Genomic DNA, 25764 nt, shown 5'->3' on the forward strand with positions numbered 1-25764 from the left:
CCAAAGCCAAGACTGCATTTTCTACCCCGGGAGGTCATTACCAATTTGTGGTGATGCCCTTTGGTTTGAAAAATGCACCTGCCACTTTTCAAAGGTTGGTGAACCAAGTTCTCACTGGGTTGGATGACTTTTGTGCAGCATATCTAGATGATATTGCTGTCTTTAGCTCCACCTGGGAGGATCACCTGATCCACCTGAGCAAAGTTTTAGAGGCTCTGCAAAAGGCAAGCCTCACTATCAAGGCTACTAAGTGCCAGATAGGGCAGAGTCAAGTTGTATACTTGGGCCACCTTGTAGGTGGAGGCTAAGTTCAACCTCTGGAGAGCACGATACAGGCCATAAAGGACTGGGCTCCTCCAACCACCCAGACACAGGTCAGAGCTTTCTTGGGCCTGTCTGGTTATTACAGGAAATTTGTCAGAAATTATGGAACCATTGTGACTCCACTTAATGACCTGACAAGTAAGAAAATGCCAAAGAAAGTTCAGTGGACAGTTAGCTGTCAGAAGGCATTCGATGACCTAAAGCAGGCCATGTGCACTGCACCTATTCTCAAGAGTCCAGACTACTCCAAAATCTTCATTGTCCAAACAGATGCTTCTGAGTTGGGTGTGGGAGCTGTTCTATCTCAGCTGAATATTGATGGTCATGACCAGTCTATTGCTTTTATAAGTAGAAGGCTGACCCCTAGAGAGAAACGTTGGTCAGCTATTGAGAGGGAGGCCTTTGCTGTAGTGTGGGCCCTGAAGAAGTTGAGGCCATACTTGTTTGGTACTCACTTCAAGATTCAGACCGACCATGAGCCCCTCTTATGGCTAAATCAAATGAAGGGTGAAAACCCCAAACTTCTTAGGTGGTCCATTTCCCTACAGGGGATGGACTTTACAGTGGAACACCGCCCAGGGACTGATCATGGTAATGCAGATGGTCTCTCCAGGTACTTCCACTTAGAGCAAGAAGACTCACCTGGTCAAGGTTAGTTTAATGTCCCTAAGTTTGGGGGGGGGGGGTTATGTAGGAAAGTGGGGTCTGCAATCCCATGGCCACCCCAGATTTTTGCTTTTTGCTTCACTGATTTACGACTTTCCCTGGCTGTGGGCCTGCTAATCAGACCCACAGCCTAGCTGTTCTCTCTCTAAATTGACAACCATGTACCTTAGGTGCATTTACCAATTGGTACTGGGCCACCTTATCAGTCCCTGTACAGAATACCTTAGGTATCCAGGGCATAGGTGTACCCAGGGCCTACCAGGGGCTGAAGCATGAATTATGCCACCCCTGGCTGGCCATCTAAACAGACACAACTGGCTGCACGACAGCTGGGGCAAGGTGGTGTAATCACCCATTGCTTTAGATATAGTTCCCTATATCTAAACCTAAAATGGACACATATATTCCTATCAGTCACTCCTATGGAAGGCCTTATCAATCCTGAAGGCAGAGTGCTTGGAATTATCTGAGATGGTGCTCGGGCATGAGCTGAGCCCGTTTGCAGCTTGCGGAATCAAGTCCTAATAGCTGTTCCATGATAACGCTATACCATATATTCTCCAGTATTAGGGGTGTCTTTCATAGATTCACATGCCTGAATCATTCCCCGTCGTCGGAGTAGGAGTCTCACGGTATATAAAAAAGCAATAAAATGCCATAAAATATATAGCAAATATCAGAAATACCAAACCAGGAAGTAAGTAGCCCCAGCTACAGTAGAAAAACTTCCATACTCGTGACTATCCAAGTCATTATGTGTTAGTCCAAACTGCAGCCAATCAGGCGACAGCACCCACCAGAATGTTCTCCCCAGAGGCTCAGGCTCTCAGATTTTCTACCGCACGTTGTGTAAAGGGAGTCTCCCTGAGCTCTGCTCAGTTTTTTCTTCTATATCACTGATTTCTTCAACTTTCACAGATGTCTTCATCTAAATCCCTGTTTAGAGCCTGTGATTCTTGTGGGAAGCCAAGACTTTTCAAGGAGGACCCCTACAAGAAATGTTTGTATTGTCTTTATCCTGATCATGAGGTGAAGGAGTGCAAGATCTGCCGGACTTTCCCCTCCAAGACCATCAAGGATAGAGAAGGGCGACTTCTATTGTGGCTCAATAGACTAAAGAACAAGGATGACCCTGTCTCTGAGGTAGGAAGTTGTGGCTCCGGCTCTTCATTTCTTTCAACTAAGAGGAAGGCTGAAACTGATGTTTCATCTCTGAGGGCTAAGGTGGTTAAGAAGTCTAAATCTTCTCAGGATGCTCCTGGGCCTAGTTCTTCAAGTAAAGTTATCCCACTTTCCAAAGGGGATTCTACGCCCTCTAAGAAGTCTGGGACTAAGACAGTGCCCAAGAAATCTTCTAAATCTGCGCCTCCTCAGTTGCCATTATTGACAATTTCAACGTCAAGGAAGGACTGTGTTTCTTCTCATGTGGCCACTTCTACCACCTGCACTATGACTTTCTCCTCACCGAAGCCTACACTTGTCATGTCTTCAGCTTCTTCGCCTACACTGGTTCATGTCCAAATTAGGCCTATCTCGTCGTCGACAGTTGCCCCGACGACGACGGCCAAGGTACCGTCAACGATTTTGTCATCTTCATCTTTGAGATCCCCGTCGACGATAAAATTGGCACCGTCGACGAGAGCATCGACGTCGACGGCCCTCCCGTCGACGGTAAAATCCTCGTCGACGACGAAGACTACGTCGACGACGTTTCCGTCGACGACACCCCCGTCGACGACGACGGCGAAGCCACCGTCGACGACTTCGACGACGAAGCCACCGTCGACGGCCTCGACGACGAAACCACGATCGACGGCCTCGACGATGAAACCACCGTCGACGACCTCGTCGACGAAGAGATCCTCGTCGACGGCAAAGCACTCGTCGACGAAGCTACTGTCTACGAATCCGTCGACGACCCCGTCGATGGCCCCGTCGACGACGATACCGTCGACGAGACAGCACTGTCAGCAGTATGCAGACGTCCCGTTGACGCCGCCTCTTTCAAGCTGCACTACTTTGCAGGTTTGGTCTGCGCAGACAGCAGGGATTCCATTGCCATCTCCTGCAACTACAGCTACTTTGTTAAAAAAGAGAGCTACTGCGGAATCTATTTCTACTACCCTTGTGGTGCCTGACAAGCTCTTGGATTCAGATGAGGAAGGATCCTATGAAGACGAAAATTTTGGGGCAGCTAGAAGTCCATCTGAACTCCATATTAAAGTTCAGGAAGATGTTGAGGATAACATGGAGGACGTTCAGCCTGCTCCGCGTGCGGACAGACCTGACACTGATATGCAATTGCCTGAAGATTTATTCCGCAATTTGCAGTACATGCTCAGTGACTATTATAGACGTTTCCCACCTTCTGAGTCTGGTGACTCAGTGATGTCTACACCTTTGCCGCAGGGAAGGCCTTCCCTCTCTCCGCGGACACGACCAAAGGCTACTAATGGTCGCTCAACGTTGCCTACGTCACCAGTTTCATCTCCTCAGCCAAGGGAAGAGGAGCTCTCGGAACAGGAAGATCAGGAGGAAGGAGAGCTGAATGAAGCCTCTGAATCGTCGGAGTATGAGGATTACAATGCGAACACACCCTCTCCGGCGGAGCCTACTACTTCTGAGTCACCACCCGTGGACGTTGCCTCATTTCACAAGATCATGGATAGAGCAACTAGGAGGTTTCTGATAACCATGGAAGCAAAACAAGAAGACTGCTTTTTGTATGATTTTAAATCTACCCCTCATAAGCAGAGTTGGACCATTCCAATTATAGATTTCATCTGGAAGGAAGGTCTTAAGATCATGGCCAAGCCGAATTCCTTACCAGCAGTGCTCCCTAGAGTAGATAAAAAATATAGGGCGCCTACTTCTTCTCCAGCATGCCTTGTCGGACAAGCTAAAGCCGATTCTGTGGTGGCACAGGCAGCGCAGAAGAGATCTTCCAATCCTACGTCTCAGGTCTCTGTTCCTCCAGACAAGGATGGGAGACGCCTTGATTCCATTGGCAAGAAGGTTTCTACCATTGCAGCCACGACCATCCGGGCCGCAAACTCCCTCGCCATTTTAGGGAGATACGATAGACAGATGTGGTCGGACATCTCTCCGTACATGGACAAGCTTCCCGAGCCTGATCGCACTGAGGCCAAGAAAATCCTTCAGGAAGGAGAGTGTGTCTCCTCGGAGATGATTGACGCTGCTGTGGACGTTGCTGCCACTGGCTTTCGACAGCTTGCGGGTGCAGCTGTTCTTAGACGGCAAGGGTGGTTACGAGCAACCTCCTTTAGGCAGGAGGTTCAAAACAGAATCATTGACATGCCTTTTGATGGGGAGTCACTATTCGGCAAACATGTTGATGAGGCCCTGGAGGCAATAAAGAAAGACACTGAAACAGCACGTTCACTGGGTACCCTTCAATACCGGAAATCTTCCTTTCGTGGTACAAGAGGAAGGGGGAATTTCAATAATAGAGGAGGATACGCCCAACAACGCTCTTATTCCTCCACCCAGGGAAACCAAAGATTTTAGCCTTACCGGCAACAAACCTATGGACAAAAGAGAGGAAATTACTCTCAACCTCGAGGAAAATCCAATTATCGAGGAAGAGACAACAAGAAATGAGGCACGCATCCTGCCACCACTTTGTGCCAACCCGAACCAAATTGGAGGACAAATATCCCAACACTACTTAAATTGGTCCGAAATTACTACAGACAAATGGGTCCTGGATGTAGTAGCCAGAGGACACATTTTAGAATTCTTGAAAATTCCCCCAAATTGCCCCCCAAAAGGACCCGATCCAGCGCACCTCAAGGAGCTATTCGTCCAGATCAACACCATGATCCGGAAGGGGGCAATCGAAAGAGTGCCTCATCATCAGAGGGGACAAGGCTTCTACTCAAGGTTTTTCCTTGTTCGCAAGAAGTCAGGAGAGTAGCGCCCCATCCTCGACTTGCGAGCCTTGAACAAGTTCCTGAAGAAGCTCACATTCAGGATGCTAACACTTCAGGAAATCCTCAAATTTCTTTCGGCGGGAGAGTTTTTGGCAACACTCGACCTTCAAGATGCTTACTTCCACGTACCGATTTTCCCACGGCATCGGAAGTTTCTCAGGTTCAGAGTGGCTGGCAGGGACTTCCAGTTCAAGGTCCTCCCATTCGGCCTGCGTTCAGCCCCCAGAGTGTTTACGAAGATGCTGGCCCCAGTAGCGGCCCATCTTCGGTTGCAATCGATTCAAATATATCCATACCTGGACGACTGCCTTATCAGGGCCAGTTCTTTCGACACGGCCCAAGATCACGTTCAAAGAACTTTGTCTCTGATGCAGAACCTAGGTTTCTCAATAAACTTCGAGAAGTCTCGTCTCACACCTACAACAAGAAAGGACTTCTTAGGAGCGACACTGGACACCAACCTTGCCCAAGTATTCATTTCAGAAGAAAGACAAGTCAAGAATCAACAACTCGCGACGACATTGTCACTAAAAAAGTGCGTTTCAGTACGCATATTCAAGTCATTCCTCGGAATGCTTTCTTCCTGCATTCTGCTCACTCCCAACTGCCGTCTTCGGATGAGACCCTTACAGGAGGAACTCAGTCGCCAATGGATCCAAGCCACAGGATCTTTCGAGGATATCCTCCACATTACACCTCGCATGCGACAAACGATCGCATGGTGGACCCACCGATCCAACTTACAAGTGGGATGCTCCTTCCTAGCGGAAGTTCCCAGGTTCATAGTGACGACCGATGCATCAATGACAGGCTGGGGTGCACACCTCCAAGGCATGACGGTCAGCGGGAAGTGGAACCAGATCCAAATGAAATGGCACATCAACCGGCTCGAGTTACACGCCATATTTTTAGCCCTGAAGTCCTTTCAAGCGACTCTGCAAGGTGCCACAGTCTTGATAAGGACAGACAACACCACCTGCATGTATTATCTAAACAAACAGGGCGGGACCAGATCAGTCCGATTATCTCAACAAGCACAAGAAATATGGAGTTGGGCCTTGACTCACGATATTCATCTGTCAGCGGTCCACGTTCCGGGGATTGCGAATGTATTGGCGGACTCTCTCAGCAGGTCCGGGGGCTGCACTCACGAGTGGGAACTTCATCTCCCATCTCTACGTCGCATCTTTCAGATGTGGGGGCATCCGGACTTGGACTTGTTTGCAACCTTCCAGAACCGGAAATGCCCATTCTTTGCAAGCTGGGTTCCCCACAAGGACTCGTGTGGGGATGCCCTTTCGCTGAACTGGAATCAAATATTCGCGTATGCCTTTCCACCGATACCTCTGATCCCGAAAGTTATCAGGAAAATGAAGAAACAGCCATGCCGGTTGATCCTAATTGCTCCTCGATGGCCCAGACAATACTGGTTCCCCGAACTACTCCTTCTCTCGGAATGCAACCCTATACCACTACCACGCATTCCGCAGCTTCTATCCACCCAGCAAGGCAGGGTATACCATCCGGACCCGAACTCGCTGAAATTGTCAGCTTGGCTCCTCAACACATGGAATTTGCACACCTAAACATTCCACAAGATTGTCAGGAGGTGCTGGCAAAAGCCAGAGCTCCATCCACGATCAAAACATACAAACTCAAGTGGAAACGGTTCTGTGCGTGGTGCCAAGCTAATGACTTACATCCCATTCAAGCAACACCAGAACAAATCCTTCCTTTCTTTCTGCATCTAGCCAGATTGGGTTTGGCGCACTCTACTCTTAAGGTCTTCCTAGCAGCCATCTCTAGGTTTCGCCAAGATGGATCAAACTCCCTGTTCTCTGTACGGATCATCCAACAATTTTTCAAGGGCTTATTTCGCATGTTTCCGCAGGTCCGAAAACCTCCTCCGGCATGGCATCTGAACATCGTCCTATCTCAGCTCATGCGACACCCCTTTGAACCGATTTATAAGGTGGACCTGAAATTTCTGACATGGAAAGTATCGTTGCTCCTGGCTTTGACATCTGCTAGGAGGGTCAGCGATATTCAGGCGTTTACATCTAAGGCACCTTTCCTTCAATTCACCACGGACTCAGTGGTATTGCGCACTAATCCCACGTACATGCCTAAAGTGCCGCTGGACTTTCATCTAAATGAGCCTGTTGTCCTTAAAACATTCTTTCCTAACCCACAGTCTACGGCTGAGAAAGCACTGCATTCTTTAGACATTCGAAGATGCCTTCGATTCTATCTCTCCAGAACTTCGGCCATCCGCAAGACAGACCAACTGTTCGTGGCTTATGGCCGGCAACGCCGGGGTTGTGCTGTTTCAAAACAGACCATTGCTAGATGGGTCTCCTCTACGATTGGACTTTGTCACCAACAGGCTGGTAGACCCTTACAAGCATTGCCAAGAGCACATTCAACTAGGGCAGTTAGCTCTTCCACTGCCCTTTTTGCTGGTGTGCCACTTCGACAGATCTGCAGAGCTGCCACGTGGTCTAGCAGGCACACCTTTACTAGACACTACTGTCTGGACTCGGCAGATGATGCAGATGCTTCGGTTGGGAGAGCAGTGCTTCGCAATCTTTTCAAATAAGGTGAGCCTCTGTTTCCACCTCCTCATTTATGCTCTTTAGACGTTTGCTCAGAACATGTTGATTACTGTTATGCATGTCTCCTATAATATATAGATAGGTATATCTAATTATATGCATACATGATATTCTGACGTCTACGAGCTTTATAATGTGAGTACTGCTTACTATTCTGATTCAGGCATGTGAATCTATGAAAGACACCCCTAATACTGGAGAAGAACAATAGTTACTTACCTGTAAACAGGTGGTTCTCCAGTATTGGTGTCTTTCATAGATTCACATGCAACCCGCCCGCCTTCCCCCAGAGACTCTCTCGAATAGCATGGGACTTCACTCCTGTGCGAGAAAATCTGAGAGCCTGAGCCTCTGGGGAGAACATTCTGGTGGGTGCTGTCGCCTGATTGGCTGCAGTTTGGACTAACACATAATGACTTGGATAGTCACGAGTATGGAAGTTTTTCTACTGTAGCTGGGGCTACTTACTTCCTGGTTTGGTATTTCTGATATTTGCTATATATTTTATGGCATTTTATTGCTTTTTTATATACCGTGAGACTCCTACTCCGAAGACGGGGAATGATTCAGGCATGTGAATCTATGAAAGACACCAATACTGGAGAACCACCTGTTTACAGGTAAGTAACTATTGTTCCTCTTAAGTGCATTATAATCCTCGCGGTTAAATGCTAACTCTGGTATAACATTATCAAAACATGTCCAGTAAGGTGTTATACGAATTGGAATACTACCCCCTCGCCAATTCGGGCGACGGGGGTAGCATTCCACCCTTCTAGAGGGACACGACATGTATGTAACTGTGAACCCCGGTTAAAGTCAGACACAGACTCAGCTCCACAAAATGGATGCTGCCACGAGACACAAGTCTGCCCTCCTGCTGCTGGGAGTCCTTCCAGCAACGGAGGCCTGGACAAAGGGTTTCCTGTCAGGGGCGGTGCTAGCACCATCCCAGACAGGATTTTGTGTATCCCAGGTAGGCAGGGCTGAAAGGAAGGTGACTGCAAGTGGCACCCCGGTGCTCACTGTGCATATGCTGGCTCAAACCAGTTCCAGGGGCACCCCAGCCCCTGAGCTGGGGAGAGACTGGACAAAGGAGAGGGGTGTAATCACCCCCCTCCTGGTCCCACCCATGGGCAGGACCTAGTCGCGTGCCAGCCCCTTTTCTTAGAATAAAGGTAGGAGCGGGCACCCATCCAAAATCAGATCATCTTGAAACTTATGTTATGTTATGTTATGTTATTTGTTGTTTTGTATAGCGCAACGGTTACTCAAAAAGAGTGTCCCGGCGCTTTTGGAAAGGGAAGGTAATGCAGAGTAACATAACACAGTTTAAAAGAAATGAACAACACCCAAAGAATAAAGGAAAACTACCTAAAAGCCTACTGGGAGAACAGCCAGGTTTTGAGCCCTTTCCTAAACTCAAGAAGAGTAGTGGCCCCCCGAAGTGGGAGCGGCAATGAATTCCACATCTGTGGGGCCAATAAACTAAAGGAACGGCCACCCAGGCGGGCCCTCTTAACACGAGGTACCGCCGCCAAGAGAAGAGACTCAGACCTCAACGAACGGGCCGGATGGTAAAAGGCCAGTCTCTTTTGGAGATACTTCGGCCCCACCGCATGGAGCGCCTTATAGGCCAAAGTCATAGCCTTAAAGGCAATCCGTTTGCGGATGGGTAGCCAGTGCAGCGTCAGCAGTAGCCCAGAGACGCTGCTACGTCTATTTAGACCGAAGATGGCCCTGGCTGCCGCATTCTGCGCAACTTGAAGCCGCTGTAGCAAGTACTCTGGTAGGCCCAGGTAAAGAATGTTGGCATAATCCAACCTGGAGCCTATCAGAGCCTGCACAGTCAGCCTCCTATGCTCCTCTGACAGAAAAGGCAAAAACCTCCGCAGCATTTTTAATAGGCCGAAGCAGGTGCCGGTCACCCCAAGAATCTGGGCTCTCATCGTCAACCCCTTGTCCATCTTAACCCCCAAGTTTTTAGCCATAGGGGAGGAGCCGGATGGTGGAAACATGTCGACGGGCCACCAGGCCTGCCAGCTGGGCTCTATATCGCACCCGAAGAAGAGTACCTCCGATTTATCGGAATTGCACTTGAGGCTGTTCCGTTGGAACCATGCGAACACCGCCCCAAGGCAATTCCGGATACTCTCCCCGTCAAAGTCAGCCCCCCTCTCGCAAGAGAAGAGGAGCTGGGTGTCGTCGGCATACGACACGATCCGGGCACCAAACGACTCCGCCACCGCCGCCAAAGGGGTCATAAAGATGTTAAAGAGGGTCGGGCTCAAAATAGAGCCCTGAGGGACCCCGACTCCCAATGGCGGCATCACGGCGGAGTCCGGTGGTGTCCAGACCGTCTGCCGGCGGCCGGCTAAGAAAGACGAAAACCATTTGAGCACCGTCCCCCGCAGACCAATCTCAAAGAGTCTCGCGAGAAGGCCATCATGGGGGACGGTGTCAAAAGCCGCCGACAGGTCCAACAACACCACCATGACTTTGCCCCCGGTATCCAACACCCCTTTGATGGTTTCAGAAACCTCAAGGAGCGCGGTCTCGGTGCTACGATTAGAGCGAAAGCCTGACTGAGAGTCATGCAGAATCTCGTGGGACTCCAAAAAATTGGAGAGCACCGACTGAACGTGCTTCTCCAAGATTTTTACAAAGGCCGGCAGCAGCGAGATCGGCCTATAATTAGCTGGGACCTTTGGGTCCAGGCCAGGTTTTTTAAGTAGTGGGATGACCATGGCCTTCTTCCACTCTGACGGAACCACTCCCAAACTCAACGAAAGGTTGAGGAGAGGGTTCGCCAGTGGGTTGATTACCTCCGCCAACTTGAACTACTTTCCACGAAAGGAACTCTTGTCATCTCTGAAGACTCTCCCTTGTGGCTAAGGAGTAGCCACCCTGCACCAGCAGGCACCATCGAAGCGCTTGCGGTTTGCTGCACGTCCATCCTCCAGATCAAGACTGCCCAGCTCGACGAGACCCGGATTCCCTGCCATCTCTGACCTCTACCTGCATCATCAGCCCAGCTGAGATTCGTGGGTGTGACGAGACCCGTGGGACCGGCCATCTTCAAGACCTGCACGACGCTTCACCAGCACGACCCCCGAGAGACCCTCGAGTAAGTGCACTGGGGTTTGAGAAGCCCCAACCCTAAGCAGGTCCAGCACCGAAGTCCAGCCCCCCAGCATCCACGAGGTCTGCGTGGAATTGCGATTCTCATATTTACATGACTAGAGAATCTGGATTTCATTAAAGACTCGGAGGCTGACATTATGCATAAATCTTGAATGCAGATCCCAGCAGCCGCATCACAATATAACAGTTCCAAAATAGAACAAAGGCAACAGCTAAGAGCCATGAGCCAACAACACACAGCCTCTTTTAAATGAGGAAAAAAGTAGAAAAGTTCAAGAAGAGTTCAAAGGCTTGAGTAGAAGACTCCGCAACGGAGGAGATGGAAGGCAGGACGTCACGAAACTTGACCGTAGAAGGAAGAAACCCAGGAAGGACGTTCCAGGAAGGACGTTCTCTTGAGAGACGTATACAGGATCAGGCAACATCTGAAAGGACAAAGGAATTAGTCCAAGAAGCCCAAAGGAAACAAATCCAAACATGTCACAAAGGTTAAACAAGGCAGAAAGCATTGTAATAAATTACAATAAATTATACAAGGTAAAATTGAAATGCCATTACAATAAATTATACATGGTAAAATGTAAAATTGAAACGCCTCCGGTGGAGGGAGGGGGGGATAATGTCAGCCTCCGAGTCTTTAATGAAATCCAGATTCTCTAGTCATGTAAATATGAGAATCGCAATTTCATTACAAGACCGGAGGCTACATTATGCATGTTGGAAGCTTCCTAAAACAGCATCAGACATGTGTTGGATAGGTTTACAGTAATGACGAGCAAAGGTACCTGCATTGGACCAGTCAGCAGCTTTCAAGATGTCATCCAACCTACCTCCAGACCAAAGTGATTTGCTAGCCATAGCGCCTCTAAGGGAATGAGCTTGAAATTTGGTCAAATCGACTCCAGCTAAGCTCATAACAGATTTAATCCATCTAGCAATAGAGGGGGAGCTAATAGCTCTATGAGGTTTAACGAAGGAAATTAACAATTGATTAACGCCGACTGGACGAAGTCCAGACATTCTAAGGTCATACTCCTTCATGCACTCCACAACGCAGAGTTTAGGATGAAGGTCAAAGCGAGGATAGAAAATGGAGTCAGACATAGTTTTTGTCCTCCTATGGACGTCAAACTTAACACCAAAAGGGTTATAAGAACGATAAGTAATATCAAGGGAACGAATGTCTGAAGACCTTCTGCAAGAAACAAGGCATAGAAGGGTAGCCAGTTTAAGAGAAAGATTCTTCCTGTTAAGGAGAGAATTAGAAGGCCAGTCAGAGAAGAGACGAAGAATCAAGTCAACGTCCCAAAAGACGTCATATTTGGGTCTAGAAGGCCTTTTGATACGAATAGCCTTCATGACCCTACAAATAATGACGTTTTTACCAATGGACTTACCATTAATAAGGGAATGACCTGCAGAAATTGCAGATCTAAAACAGTTAATAGACCTGTAACTAAGGCCCTTCTCGAATTGTTCAACCAGGAAATTAGTCACATCAACAATAGGGGCCTCCAAGGGATCCAGGTTCCTTTCCAGGCACCAACAAACCCAGAGTTTCCAGATTCTATTGTATCTATAATGGGTGCCTGGTGCCCAAGACTCCCTGAGGAGGATTGAAGCTGAGTTCGAAAGACCTGAGATTTCGTTAGATCTCCTGACACCTTCCAGGCAAGAAGGGATAAACTCCGATTGAGGATAAGAGGATGAATGCGACCGTCCGAGTCTACGAGGAGATCCTCCAGTGAAGGGATCAGGAAGGGAATGCTGCAAGTCAATTCCAGAGCAGTGGGAAACCAGGCCTGGGAGGGCCAGAAAGGGGTTATTAGAAGGAGGAGACACTTGTCGTGTCTCACCTTCTGAAGTACTCGCTGAATCATCGAAAAAGGAGGGAAGGCATAACCCCGGAGATTGCCCCAATGTTGGAGGAAGGAGTTGAATGCCCGAGCACCCGGGTCGGGCATCCAGCTGAAATAATCCGGAAGCTGGGAGGTGAGTCTGCTTGCAAAAAGATCCACCTCTAGGGGACCCCAGATCTGATTCAGGGTCCTGAAGACACAAGGATTCAGCTTCCAGTCGCTGAAATCCACAAGGAAACGTGAATTCCAGTCCGCGGAGGAGTTGGCAGCACCTGGAAGGTATTCTGCTCTCAGAGCAATCTTGTGCTCCAGGCAAAACATCCAAAGCTTCTTGGCTAAGTCCGAGAGGTCTGCAGACTTCGTGCCTCCAAGGCGATTGATATAGGCCACCGCTGACATGTTGTCCATCTTCAAAAGGACGGACCTGCCTTGAAGAGAATTCCTGAAGCTCATAAGAGCATAAAGACTGGCGGTCAATTCCAGGAAATTTATGTGGTGGAGAGATTCCTCCTGAGACCAAAGACCTCCTGTGTTTTGATTCAAGAGGCAAGCACCCCAGCCATGCAGGCTGGCATCCGATTCCAGGACGAAATCCGGGGATGAACCAAAGATGGCTTTCCCGTTCCATGCCTCCAGGTTGTTCAGCCACCAAAGCAATTCTGAACGAGAATCCGAATCCAGAGTAACAAGGTCCCCATACCAGAGACCTGATCTCAGAGCTCTCGCTTTGAGCCTCTGAAGAGCCCGATAGTTGAGTGGGCCTGGAAATATTGCTTGAATTGAAGATGAAAGAAGACCTAGAAGTCTGGCCAAGTCTCTGAGGGAGAGATTCTGACGGCCCAAAGCATGCTTTATTTGCTTTTTTATTTTTGAGATCTTCTTGGAAGGAAGAAGGAGGAGGCAACGAGAGGTGTCGACCGTGAAACCCAGAAACTCTAACGATGTTGAGGGAGTCAGGGAGGATTTCTCCTTGTTTATAATGAAACCTAGGCTTTCTATGAGTTTCATAGAAAAATCCAGGTCCTGAATCAACTGCACTTTTTCTTGCGCCATAATGAGAATATCGTCCAGGTAGATAATGAGACGAACACCTCTTGATCTTAGGTGAGACACAACGGCTCTCATGACCTTGGTGAAGCACCATGGTGCGGAAGAGAGACCAAAGGGCAGAGCTTGAAACTGGTATAAGCGGTCTTTCCATAGAAACTGGAGGAAGCGCTGATGAATCTTGGCCATGGGAATGGTAAAATAGGCGTCTTTGAGGTCTAGCTTGACTAACCAGTCCCCTTCTAGAAGAAGGTCCCTCAGGAGGTGAATACCTTCCATCTTGAAATGTCTGTAAGAAATGAATCTGTTTACTTGGCGGAGGTTTATAACTGGCCTCCAACCCTTGTCCTTCTTTTCGACTAAAAAAAGGTTGCTTACGAAACCCATGAGATCCAAGGGAACCTCCAGTATTGCACCTTTTTGAATCATTGAAGAGATTTCCTCTTCGATGATGTCTTGTTGAGTCGGGCACATGGGAATACACATCGGGAGCGAAGTCTGGACAGGTTCGGACTCGAAATCTATTGTAAAACCTCTCACGGTGCTCAGAACCCAAGCATCTTGAGTGATGCATTCCCAATTTTCTAAGAAATATTTCAGTCTGCCCCCTACCTTTAAGGGGAAAGAAAGGGAAGGAAGAGGGGGAGCGCTCACCTGAGGGATTATTCTGGACGCTTGATCCATGAGATCTGAAGCCTCTGCCCCGCTGTCCTCTACCTCTCTGGGGGTAGAATTGCGGGCTTGAATATTGCTGGTACTGCTGAAATTGCTGGTATCCTCTGCCAGTTCCACGTGTTCTGAAGTTGGGCCTCTGGAAGTAGCGGCCGGAAGATTGGCCTCGTCTTCCGGCCCTTCCGAAAAGGTTATTGCCCGAATTAAAAACTTTCCGCATGTTTTGCTGTGCCCTGTCGAGGGCCGTAAAAGTCGAGACATATTTCCAAAGAGATTTAATCAGATCTTCTCCGAAGAGGAGTCCTTTCTGGTTTTTAGTAGGTTCTTTATCGGCAAGATCACTGAGCTTAGGGTTAATCCGAGTGAGGACCACTCTACGCCTTTCGGCGTTGATGCCTGCGTTCGCATTTCCTAAGAGGATAATGGCCCTTTGGCTCCAGCCTCTAATTAATTCGGCATCGAGGCGAGTGCCTTCAATGTGGCTCTGTTCTGCAGAGTCGAGAATCCTCGTAAGGGGGCCAAGGACGTCGAGGAGACGATCCTGGCAAACTTTCAGGGATTTCTCCATACCTTTCCTGGGGTCACGCCCCAGCTTAAAAAGGAATTTAATTAGATCAGGGTCGAGATTAGGGGTGTAACAAGACTTATCACCCACAGAAGGCCTAGCGCATTCTGCTCGTAGAATGTTGCGAGTCTCTCTCTCCAAGGGGAATCTGATCCATTTTTTGACAAACTTCGCAACGTGTTCCTGAGGGAACCATTCAGAGCTTCGGGGGTGTTTTAAGTTTTGAGGAGAGAGCATCTCCTCGCCCAAGGGGTTACAGATCACATCTTTCGAGGAGGATGTACCCTCTTCAGTAGGGTCTCCGAAGTCATGATCCTCATCATTAAGGTCGAGGACATACTCGTCGAGAAATTCGGAGTCATCCGATACAATATCATCATAGCTATCATGAGCATCGGTTAAGCGTGTGTCGCTTCGGACACCTTGTTTCTTTGTGCCGCTAAGGACACCCAAACTATTTGAGGTGCGAAGACCTCCTTCATTCCTTGAGGTGCTAGGACCTCCTTTATCCGATGAGGTGCAAAGACCCTCCATGCTCAATTCATTATAATTATTCTTCTTTAGTCTCTTACCCCGGGCTGAGCCGTCTTCTTGAGGGGGGCGCTTGGAACTAATGATCTGAGCGAGCCCCTCCCTCAGACAGGTTTTCATCTCCTTCTGGAGTATTTTGTTAAACTTGATACTGGCCAGATCTTGGGAAGGAGCCGAAGCCTCCTCTGAGCCTGAGCTAGACATGGGACTGATATGGCTTTCTAACGGGGATAACAGGTATAATATGACAAACTCAAGGCCAAAATTATGTATGGCAAGAAATCACAAACAATGTGCTTAGCTGAGGCACAATAACGTGATCCACGAGAAACGACTCGGATATAATAAATCCCAGTAAATTGATATTATTTCTGAGCATATATGCCAAAAATGCTCTATTTCCGTAGGCTTACTATCTGAAGATGCACATAAACACGCAAATATGCCAACTGCCGCATGCGAGGGGAGTAGCGCGTGCAAGGCAGGGGGTTGCTATGGAAACGCCGTCACAACCCTGCCGGTGCGTGCGAAATAGAGGAAATGCCCTTAGCAACATGATGACGTCGCGTCGTTGTTGCTCAGGGTCATTCCTCGAATGTGTGGTAAATAAATAATTAATTACCGGATCTATTTTTCAGAATAATCAATAAACGGGTAGCTCAATAAATAAGAGTCAAGATTCGAGGTAGCTGGAGTTTACAGGCTTTAATCAGGCATAAAGGACAGGAACAGGACAGCCTGCATGGGAATAGGATGGCAGCTGCCGGGGAGAGGATCTGGGAGCATAAGGGAATAAGGGATAACTTTTAATAACAGTGCACAATATTTATAGTTAAACAAATACATTACATTCAATACAGTAGGCGTAGCAGTAGGCGTGGTTCGTAGCAGTCGCGAAAGATAAGGGCAAAATGATGTAACAAGAAGGCGTGTACAGGGCGTATACATAGACATGTGATGTAAACGTAACAGAATATGTCATAAACGGGGCGGAAACATGGAGGGGGCTACCTGAGCAGCTGGGACCTCTAACCTAGTGGTGCGCGCAAATGGGCAATGACGTGTTACCAGGGAGAACTGGGGGCTATGACTTCTGCGCTAGAAGAGGAGACTAAAGTCTGGAGTGTCAGAGCGACATGTACCCAAAGCATATCTAGTATCTGGTGTTTATAGTACATGTTGATAGAATCCAAGAGTTATCAGGGCAAAGGCTAACAGACACTAAGACTGGTGCATGCATTATTCTACATGTATTGTGTGGGCGAGGAATATTCTATGAATATTAATGAGACATAAAGGCTAGACCATGACGGAAACTATTGATGCGATTCAGTAGCTTAGGAATGCAGAGAAGGAGGGCTGGGCTGATAACTAGAAACATAACATACTCTTGGCAGACTGGGAGGCAGAGCCAGGCCGGGCCGGGCACTGCGAGGCAAGAAGTAAGTGAAGGGTCAGGGATACAGGTGGGGGCTGTATTGCTCCTCGGAGAGGGTTCAGGAGACTGGAGCTGAATCTGAGTCCGGGCCCTTTTGAGGCCTAGAAACGGGGACAATTCAATGAATTAACGTGCACACTGTAAAATGTGGCAACGTAGGTTTACATAGGCCTAATATTCGTTGCTTTCACGAAGACTGGAAACTGGCATACTAGAGATGGACACAACTGTAATTGCGTCTTTAATTGATCAGAAAGGGAATACATGCATATCGATCATGCACATATAACATAAGATGGGGAACACGTAGGCACATACAACATGGCAAAATTTACTTTTCCACATTCCCTCCTTGTGCCCTACGTTTCCATCAGGAAACATCAATATTCATGATACCATCTATCATTTCATATAGCATCATTTGCTCGTCTCGAATTATCTTGGAACGGGATTTAGGACTAGGAATACAAGAGGTAGCACAAATGCCGCAAATCGCAGGGCCACATTGTATACAGAGGCAGCAACTGAATATGATCATTACTGCAATACCTAGAAATGACAATACTTTCCATCCCCAAGCAGATAGGATACTCCAGAGCCAACCGGACCATGTCCAGGTGCCTGGATTCTGGTGTAACTGATGGGCAATTTTATGAAGTCTGGTTATAGCTGAATAAACAGAAGGCGCGTTATTAGGAATGAAAATGCAGCAACTAGATCCGATGACTCTACATGCTCCTCCTCTATCGGCCAGTATGACGTCAAGAACGAGACGATTTTGGAGCACGACAAATCTCATAGCAGATTGTTCTTCAGTTAAGTTACCTAGAGCAGAAGTAGTCTCATTCACTACTGCTTCAAGGGTTCTGGTTAATCTACGTATTAACTTACTATTCTGGATAGGTCCTATAAAGAAGAAGAAACCTTTATTAAAGTCTTGATACTGTTCTAGAGTAGTTTCAGTTTGATCGACAATTGGGGACTCGATCTCCCTTTTATGACTGACGTGTACTAGATGCGTGTTTCTATGATAATCAGATGGGGCTAGAAAAACTGGTGGCAGTAGGAAGGCAATATAACATGTTCCATCCCAATCGAGGGGCAGACGAACATATGCGGTCTGACCACAAACAAAATAAGAATGACGTGAAGCTTTGAAAATAGATTTCCCACTGTCACTATACTCGACAATAGTAGTACAATCACTATGTCCTACATGTGCGGAACCATTCTTTCTGACACATAATTCGCCTTTGACTGGTAGTACTGAAATAGCAGGCAAATCTGGAGTAGTATCAGACTGAACATTCAGGACCATGAAATTCGAAGAATAATTACCCAAATCATATACTTCATTTTCTAGATCTAACCCTGTTCTATGGGAGAGACCTTGCTTGTCTGGAAAACATGTTCTGTTCAGAAGGGACATATCATTGGAGGATGACGTTAACGTGGACCATGCTCCACACGAACCATTATGTGAAAACGGATAGGGAAAGAGTGGCAGAACTCCCTTCGGTGTCTGGAAAGGGGGGAGCCGACCACACACCCAACAATTAGTGGCATTGCTGGTCTGGTGTGAATAGTGTAACATTCTGATGAATGTATTATTGCGCATAGCAAGACGATAGGATAGCTCGTGAGGAGGCAGATCACTAAATGTGTGCTCTACTGTAGCATTAGAAAACTTATTTACATGAGAAATTGGAAAACATAAATGTAATGCATAACTTGTGCAGGTAACCATTAAACTTAGAAACAATAAGAAACTTAAAATGACGATACATCGTATAGAGTTTTGACTAACTCTCTCACTATGGGGGTCTATCTCATACATGTCAGAAACCTGTCTAACCGTTTCACCCGAGAGGGACTTAGACAATTAAACTGGCTGACTTATTTTACTAGACCGGAGTTTTAACTTATACTCCTGCTGCGGAGTTTTCTCTAACAGGGGAACTTTAAGTTCAGATTTAAGTTCAGAGTCTGGTTTCAGGCAGTCTTTAGAAATGTCCTTTGCAAATGTCTTTTCACGAATTCCATGGAACTTCTTTATATGGGACAGATGGACCCACCCCTTGCGGCCCTCCAACTTCACGGCCGTGCGGGTGGTCAGGAGAACAAGTCGCGGCTCCTTCCAACGAGGCTCCAGTGGACTTGAACGATCAAAGTTCCTTACTAGCACGAGGTCTCCCGGAATGACCTCATGTGGTTTCACTTCAGTATTGTCTGGAAATGCAGCGGCAACCTGTGAACGACAAGAGTGTAGGGCAGACATCAAGGAAGCTAGGTAATCTGTCAGCATATTACTGGAAACATCTGTAATACTGCGGGGTCTAGGTGTACCCCACATGTTTGGGGGGCGGCCGAATACGACCTCATACGGGGACAGACCCGATCTGGAATGTGCAACCATTCTCATAAAAAATAAAGCAACTGGCAGGGCAACTAGCCAGTCTACACCTTTTTCTTTACATGTCTTTGCAATGCGAATTTTCAGGGTCTGATTATGTCTCTCTACGAGACCGGCTGCTTCAGGATGGCGCACACAATGGAACTTCCACTGGTACCCTAACAGAAGGGAAACATGCTTCATTAACTCAGATGAGAATGGCTGGCCGTTATCAGAATACACGACCCTAGGGAGTCCATAACGGGGAAAGAATTCACGAACCAACTGCTTGGCAGTGGTCGCAGCTGTGTAATCTGGAACTGGATATGCTTCTGTCCACCTGGACAAAGCACATACTACTACGAGGACATACTTGAAACCTCGACATCGCTCCATCTGAATATAATCCATCTGGAGGACTTCAAAAGGGTGGTCAGGAGGTTGGAATCCACCTTGTTCCACCGGGACACTTTTACCTGGATTGAACTGACAACATATCATACAAGTACGGACTTTCTGCTTGGCTGCAGCTCGTAAGTGCTTGTTGAACCAAAGGTTCTGAATACTGTCTAACATAGCTTTTTCTCCTAGATGTGCTGGACTATGTGCGGTATTGATAATGACTTGAACCATAGAGTCGGGGAGAAACCATGTGGCTTTTCCCTTCGTCAACCATCCCTGATCTGTCTGGACCCCTCCTTGTTCGGACCATTTCTTAATTTCTTCGGGAGTAGCATGTAACTGTATGTCTATGACATCTTGTGTAGGGTCCTTAACTGTCATACAGGTAGTCTGATCTGGAGTGAGTGTCTGTGTCGTGTTAACTGGAAAGTCTGGAGTCTGAGCTGTGAGCTTGGCTGTTCGATCTGCTAGATCGTTACCCTGGGAAATGATGTCAGTTACTTTCGTATGTGCCTTGCACTTCATGATAGCGATAGCTGTCGGTAAATGTATTGCATCTAACAGAGCTTGGATGAGGAGACCATGCTGAATCTTGGTTCCATGAGAAGTCATGAAACCTCTCTCCTGCCAGAGCACTCCGAAGTCGTGTACGACTCTGAATGCGTAACGTGAATCTGTATATATGTTTACTTTCAGGTTCTTGGCACGTATGCAGGCTTGGGTCAGAGCAACTAGCTCTGCTGCTTGAGCAGACAGGGTGTCAATACGGTGTGTTTCTATAACTTCGGTTTCAGTAGTCACTGCATACGCGGCTACTAGTTCTCCTGTACTAGTTCTCATACATGAACCATCCACATAAAGTGTCAGGTCAGGATTAGGTAATGCAATGTCTGTCAGGTCTTGTCTTGGCTTAGTCATAGTGTTAACAACTTCCACACAGTCATGTGTGGCAGGATTTGAAGTAACTGACGGTAACAGTGTAGCAGGATTTAGAATGTTGCAGCGTCTGATTTCTATGTGTGGCTGGAACAGTGTCAGTTCATAACCTGTTAAACGTGCAATTGTCAAGTGCTGAGTCTGTGTTCGGTTTAAAAGAACTTCCACGGAGTGTGGAACTTGTACTGTCAGGGAGTGTCCTAACACTATGGAATCACTTTGTCTGATTGCTAGAGCTGTGGCTGCAACTGACTTGAGGCACGCAGGCAGAGCCTGGGCTACTGGATCTAATGTGCTCGAAAAATAAGCACAGGGCTTGTATTGTCCTGCTTGATCTTGTGTGAGAACAGATAATGCAGTACCATCACGTTCTGTGACAAAAAGTGTAAAAGGCTTACTGTAGTTCGGTGTAGCTAGAACAGGTGCTTGGCATAAGGCTTTCTTTAATTCATTGAAAACAAGTGTATGTTCAGATGTCCAAGGGAGAACAGTCGATACGGCTGCCTCCTGTGTCGTTAACTGTATCAGTGGCTTGGCTAGAAATGCATACTGAGGAATCCATTGTCTACAATAAGAAGTGAGGCCAATAAAAGCACGTACCTCCTTCTGTGTCTTGGGCTGTGGAAGACTCGCTATTAGCTGGATACGATCTGGTGTCAACTGCCTACCCCACTTGGACAGTAAGTGGCCTAAGTAGATCACTTGCTGGACACAGAACTGAAGCTTCGAAGGGGACACCTTGTGCCCCATCTCGGCTAGAAAATACAGAACTGTAAGTGACGCTCGCTCGCAATCACGTTCAGAACGGGCTGTGATCAGTAGATCATCGACATACTGGAGCAGGGCAGTGTCAGCTGGCATGTGAATATTGTCTAGTTGTCTCTTAAGTGCTTGACTGTAAATACTAGGACTTTCTGTGAAACCTTGAGGAGCTCGTGTGAATTTATAGCTCCTTCCATTTAAACAAAAACCGAAAAGGTACTGGCTGTCTGGATGAATGGGGACACTGAAAAATGCGTTCTTGAGATCTATGACAGTGAAAAACGTAGCTTCAGAATCAATGGCTGTCAATAAGGAAGAAATATCTGGGACTACTGGATACTGGGGTATGATACATTTATTAAGCTCTCGAAGGTCAATCACTAATCGATATACTGGAGGTGCATTTGGATCAGTACGTTTCAAGACTGGAATGATAGGAGAATTACATACATTGGAGTCAGTTTCTACAACCACTCCTTGAGCAATAAGCTCGTCAATAATTTTGGATAAGGCTGCTACAGCCTCAGGTGGCAATCTGTACTGTCTGATTCGTGGCAAAACTATACCTTGCTTGAGAGTCACACGATGGGGTGTGATTTGCATATATCCTACATCAGTTGGACCTTGCGCCCATAAATGCTGTGGAACATTTGATAGTCTTGGATCAAAATCGCGTAATACATAGTGACCTTTAAAGTCGCGTAAAAACAATCGGACTCCTTCTGGGGAGCAGCAAATTACTGCACCTAATACTTTTAACGTCTTGATGCCTAACAAATTTTCTGGACATGATTTCGTAAGTAACAAATCAGTAGTTCGGGACAATGGACCAACTTCTAAAGAAACTGGTTTTGAAATCTCGTTAACAATAGGCTTTCCTGAAAAACCAAGGGAAACATTTTTAGAGCCTGAGAGCGGAGCCCCTGGAACCTCGTCATGACTGATAGTAGTCCTACTTGCCCCTGTATCAATCAAAAACTTTCTGTCTTTCCCTAATACTTGACTGTGTACATAGGGACCCTCTTGATCTACAGGTATCTCGATGAGAGGCAAGCCTACCTCCCTCTCTAGGCTGTTTCATGAATACTGCTGATACTCTGGATACTCTGTCTGGGCATACTGGTACATCTGTTGTGTAACATGCTGTGTTGCAGCGATAGGCTGCGGTGCTGGAACTGTCTGTTGTGCATTCTGTGGTGACTGAGAAGTCTGTGAAACTTGTTCTTGTCTAGGCGGACGTGGTCTTTCTTTAGTCTTACCAGTTGCTATGTTGTGTTTCAGAACTGCACACTCGTTTATAAAATGACCTGGCTGTTTACAATAATTGCAAGTCCCTTTAACGGGAGCTGCAGGATGACTGGCTTGATTCGGACCCCTCTTCTGACTGTCTTGTGGAACAGATTGCGCAACTAATACTTTCATTTTCGTGTCTTTCATACGTCTCCTTTCGTGTTCTTGCTCTTCCCTGATTCTGTTCTGGTGATACTGGAGCATCTGAAGCATTTGTGACGGGGTACTAGCTTGCCAGGTACTTTCAACTTTCAAAACTCGATTTTTAACTTGTGGACTTGAATTCTCGACTAGTTTAGTAACAAAAAGATGAGGGTATGACTCGCTACTCGTCTTCAAACCACTGTTAATAATAAAACATTTTTCAAATCTAGAATAAAAATCACTAGTATCTTCATCCTGTTTCTGTTTACATGCTGAGATTGCATCCCAATCTTCCTTTTTCGTGGCTAGTAACCTTGGCAAAACTTGTATCAATAACTCGGGCAATTCTTTACATTTGTCCCCAAGACCGGTACCTGGTACTCGTATTTTATCTTCAGCTTCTAGAGCTGTCCAATCAATCTTTTTCTCTCCCACCTCCCATTCTTTTTCCTTGAGTTTTTCATATACCCCTGCGGGCAACAGGACCTTTAGCATTTTAATGATATCTGGATACGTGTACTCTCCCATACGGAGCATGTCTTTTAATTCTCGATGGAACCCTGCTGGGTCTTTGTCGTGACAGGGAATTAATTTCTTCATCTCTAAGAGTTCCATCTTTGTGATAGGGGTGTAAACAAATACTCGTTGCATTTCACCACCCGCTGTCCTAACTGGGTGTACTTCTCGTAACGGATGCTGTCTATCTATGTAGAATGATTTACTTTCTGGAGGTGAGACGTGAACAAAATGCGGGTTCAGAAACGTTCTATATTTGTGGCGCTGTTCTAGAATAACATTAATTAAATCGGTACCTAACCCTCTCCATTTATACTGGAGTAACTCGTTCAGAACATCATGTAACGGACCTGGATCAGAATGTTGTCCCTCATACAGTGTAATGAGGTGCTGGATCATATACATACCCACCAGTCGCTGCTCGGCTGGGGGCAGTTTCAGAAACATTTGTGCCACTATTTCGTCTGGAAGAGTGGTAGAATCAGTAGTCCATCGGACCGCTGACCGGACTAGTTCTTGTTCATGCATGGTACTAAGTTCACTATAACCGATTCGTGATTTCAGAATGTGATCGGTAGCTTGAAATACTTGTTCTAGAGAACCTTGTTCTGGTGCTGGAAGAGAGAAAACTTTCTTGTGTTCTAGACGTGAATGTCGGTCGGGAAGTCTAGTTCTACCTACATACGCTATTCTGGTGGGATTCTCGTCGTCTACCTCTTCGGTAGGAGAGTCGTCTTCTTTCTCGCTTACTTGTGCTGCTTTGCGTTTCTCGTGTAACCTTATTATTTCCTTACGAATTTTCTTGTACATACTCTCTATACAACTTAGTGTCCTGTGTCTTCCCTCGGCTATATTATCACTCCACCTTGTCAGGACTTTCATTTCAGTCGGATCTTTATCTGGATAATCTTGTTCCCTTATTAAACAATTAATTAGAAACTTTAAAAGCATGAGCTGAGTCTCAGCTTTCCTTTGAGACATGGCTTCGCCAATACTTTCTGTGTCTGTTCCTGTACGAATGAAACGATACATTCTGTCTAGATCTTCTTTCATATTCGGTAGGGTGTCCAAATATTCGGTCACCCGTCTTACACGCAATGAATATATGACCATATTATCATCCCCTGGGACTGGATCATAACGGCATTCAGTAAGAGCTCGCTTGATATCTGCAACGGACTGGGGTCTGGGCGTACGCTGTAACGCACGTTCATGCAACTCGAGAAATGACGGACGTTTGTGTTGCGGCGGGGTACAAGGAGGACTTCCCCCCCCCGTGGCTCCTAAACTGGAATCGTCGACGGGTACTGTACGGGCTGGTAGAGTGACTGATGTAGCTGGTACATGTACTGTGGGCTGGACCGGGGGTACCGTAACAGGTGCTGTAACAGGTGCCCCGGTGGCTGGAGGAACAGGAATTACATTATTTACAGGAGCTGGCGGAACAGGATTTGCATATTCTGGGACTGTGTCGTCCAAGTAGGACGAGAGAAAAATATCAGCTGCGGTCGGTTTGTGACGTAGCTTAATCGGAACTAATGGCGGCGGAAAATTACATGGTGCTTCCGGGGTCGCTTTCGGCAAACCCTCGGCAAGAAGGGGATACATACCCTTAATAAGAGCATTTCTCTGTCTGTCTGACTGTTCGGCTTTAACTCGTTCACCTACTTCGATTAATTCCCTTTCTTGGGCTCTTTCTGAGGATTCCCTACTTAATTCTGTCTTTCTGATTTCTTTTTCGGTTCTTTTATGAGATTCTTTGCGCCATAACTCGATGGCATCTTTCTGGGACTGTCTGGCTTTCTTTTTCCATAATGCTTCTTCTACTCGCATGATGCACTCGGCATCCCACGTACCTGATACGGGCCATCTATATTTCTCTTCTAATTCCTTGGTGTACTCTACCCATAAGTCTAGATATAATATGGCACTTATGCCATGCTTATGATACATAAAATGACCTGGACTGTCCCTAGGCGGGACAGGAACTGCTTCCTCTAGCAGACCTTTTCTAGTTCTTAACTGACGTAATTTCGAGAACAGAGGCATGACTTAGACTGGAATCTGGACACAATACAATACACAATAAACACAGTAATAACTGAAGAAAACAAATCACTCATACCACGACATGAAAACACATAAAATAACATTTATAATAACAGTTCGGACAGAATACATGAATTTTCTCGAGAACAGAACTTACTGGAACAGAAACTTACTAGAATGACTAGATGCACTGCTAAAACAGTACGAAACTTACCGGTCCCATAAAGAGACACGTCAGGACCCGCGTCCACCTAGGTGAACACTTCGTGTTGGATCTGTGTACCCAAACCCACGGACCAGAGACAAATTAATTGACCCTGTCTAGATACTACCCCAGCAACGGTACTCACCGGGCAGCAAGAACGGAAGGCCTCGGACTGGACTGGACTGCTACGACGACGGACTACGAACTTCGGACTTCAGTTACAGGTGTGCCTCCGGATACCTCGGACCTTGGAC

At 46.9% G+C, this 25764-nt stretch overlaps 1 protein-coding gene across 4 annotated transcripts in view; it reads left to right on the forward strand.

The window, feature by feature from the left end:
• Positions 1–25764, forward strand: part of LOC144821906 (uncharacterized) — a 545035-nt gene that overhangs the window by 232472 nt on the left and 286799 nt on the right. The window lies entirely within an intron of this gene.

Source organism: Lissotriton helveticus, chromosome 2_2 (genome assembly GCF_964261635.1).
Source record: "Lissotriton helveticus chromosome 2_2, aLisHel1.1, whole genome shotgun sequence".
NCBI classification, from domain to species: Eukaryota; Metazoa; Chordata; class Amphibia; order Caudata; family Salamandridae; genus Lissotriton; species Lissotriton helveticus.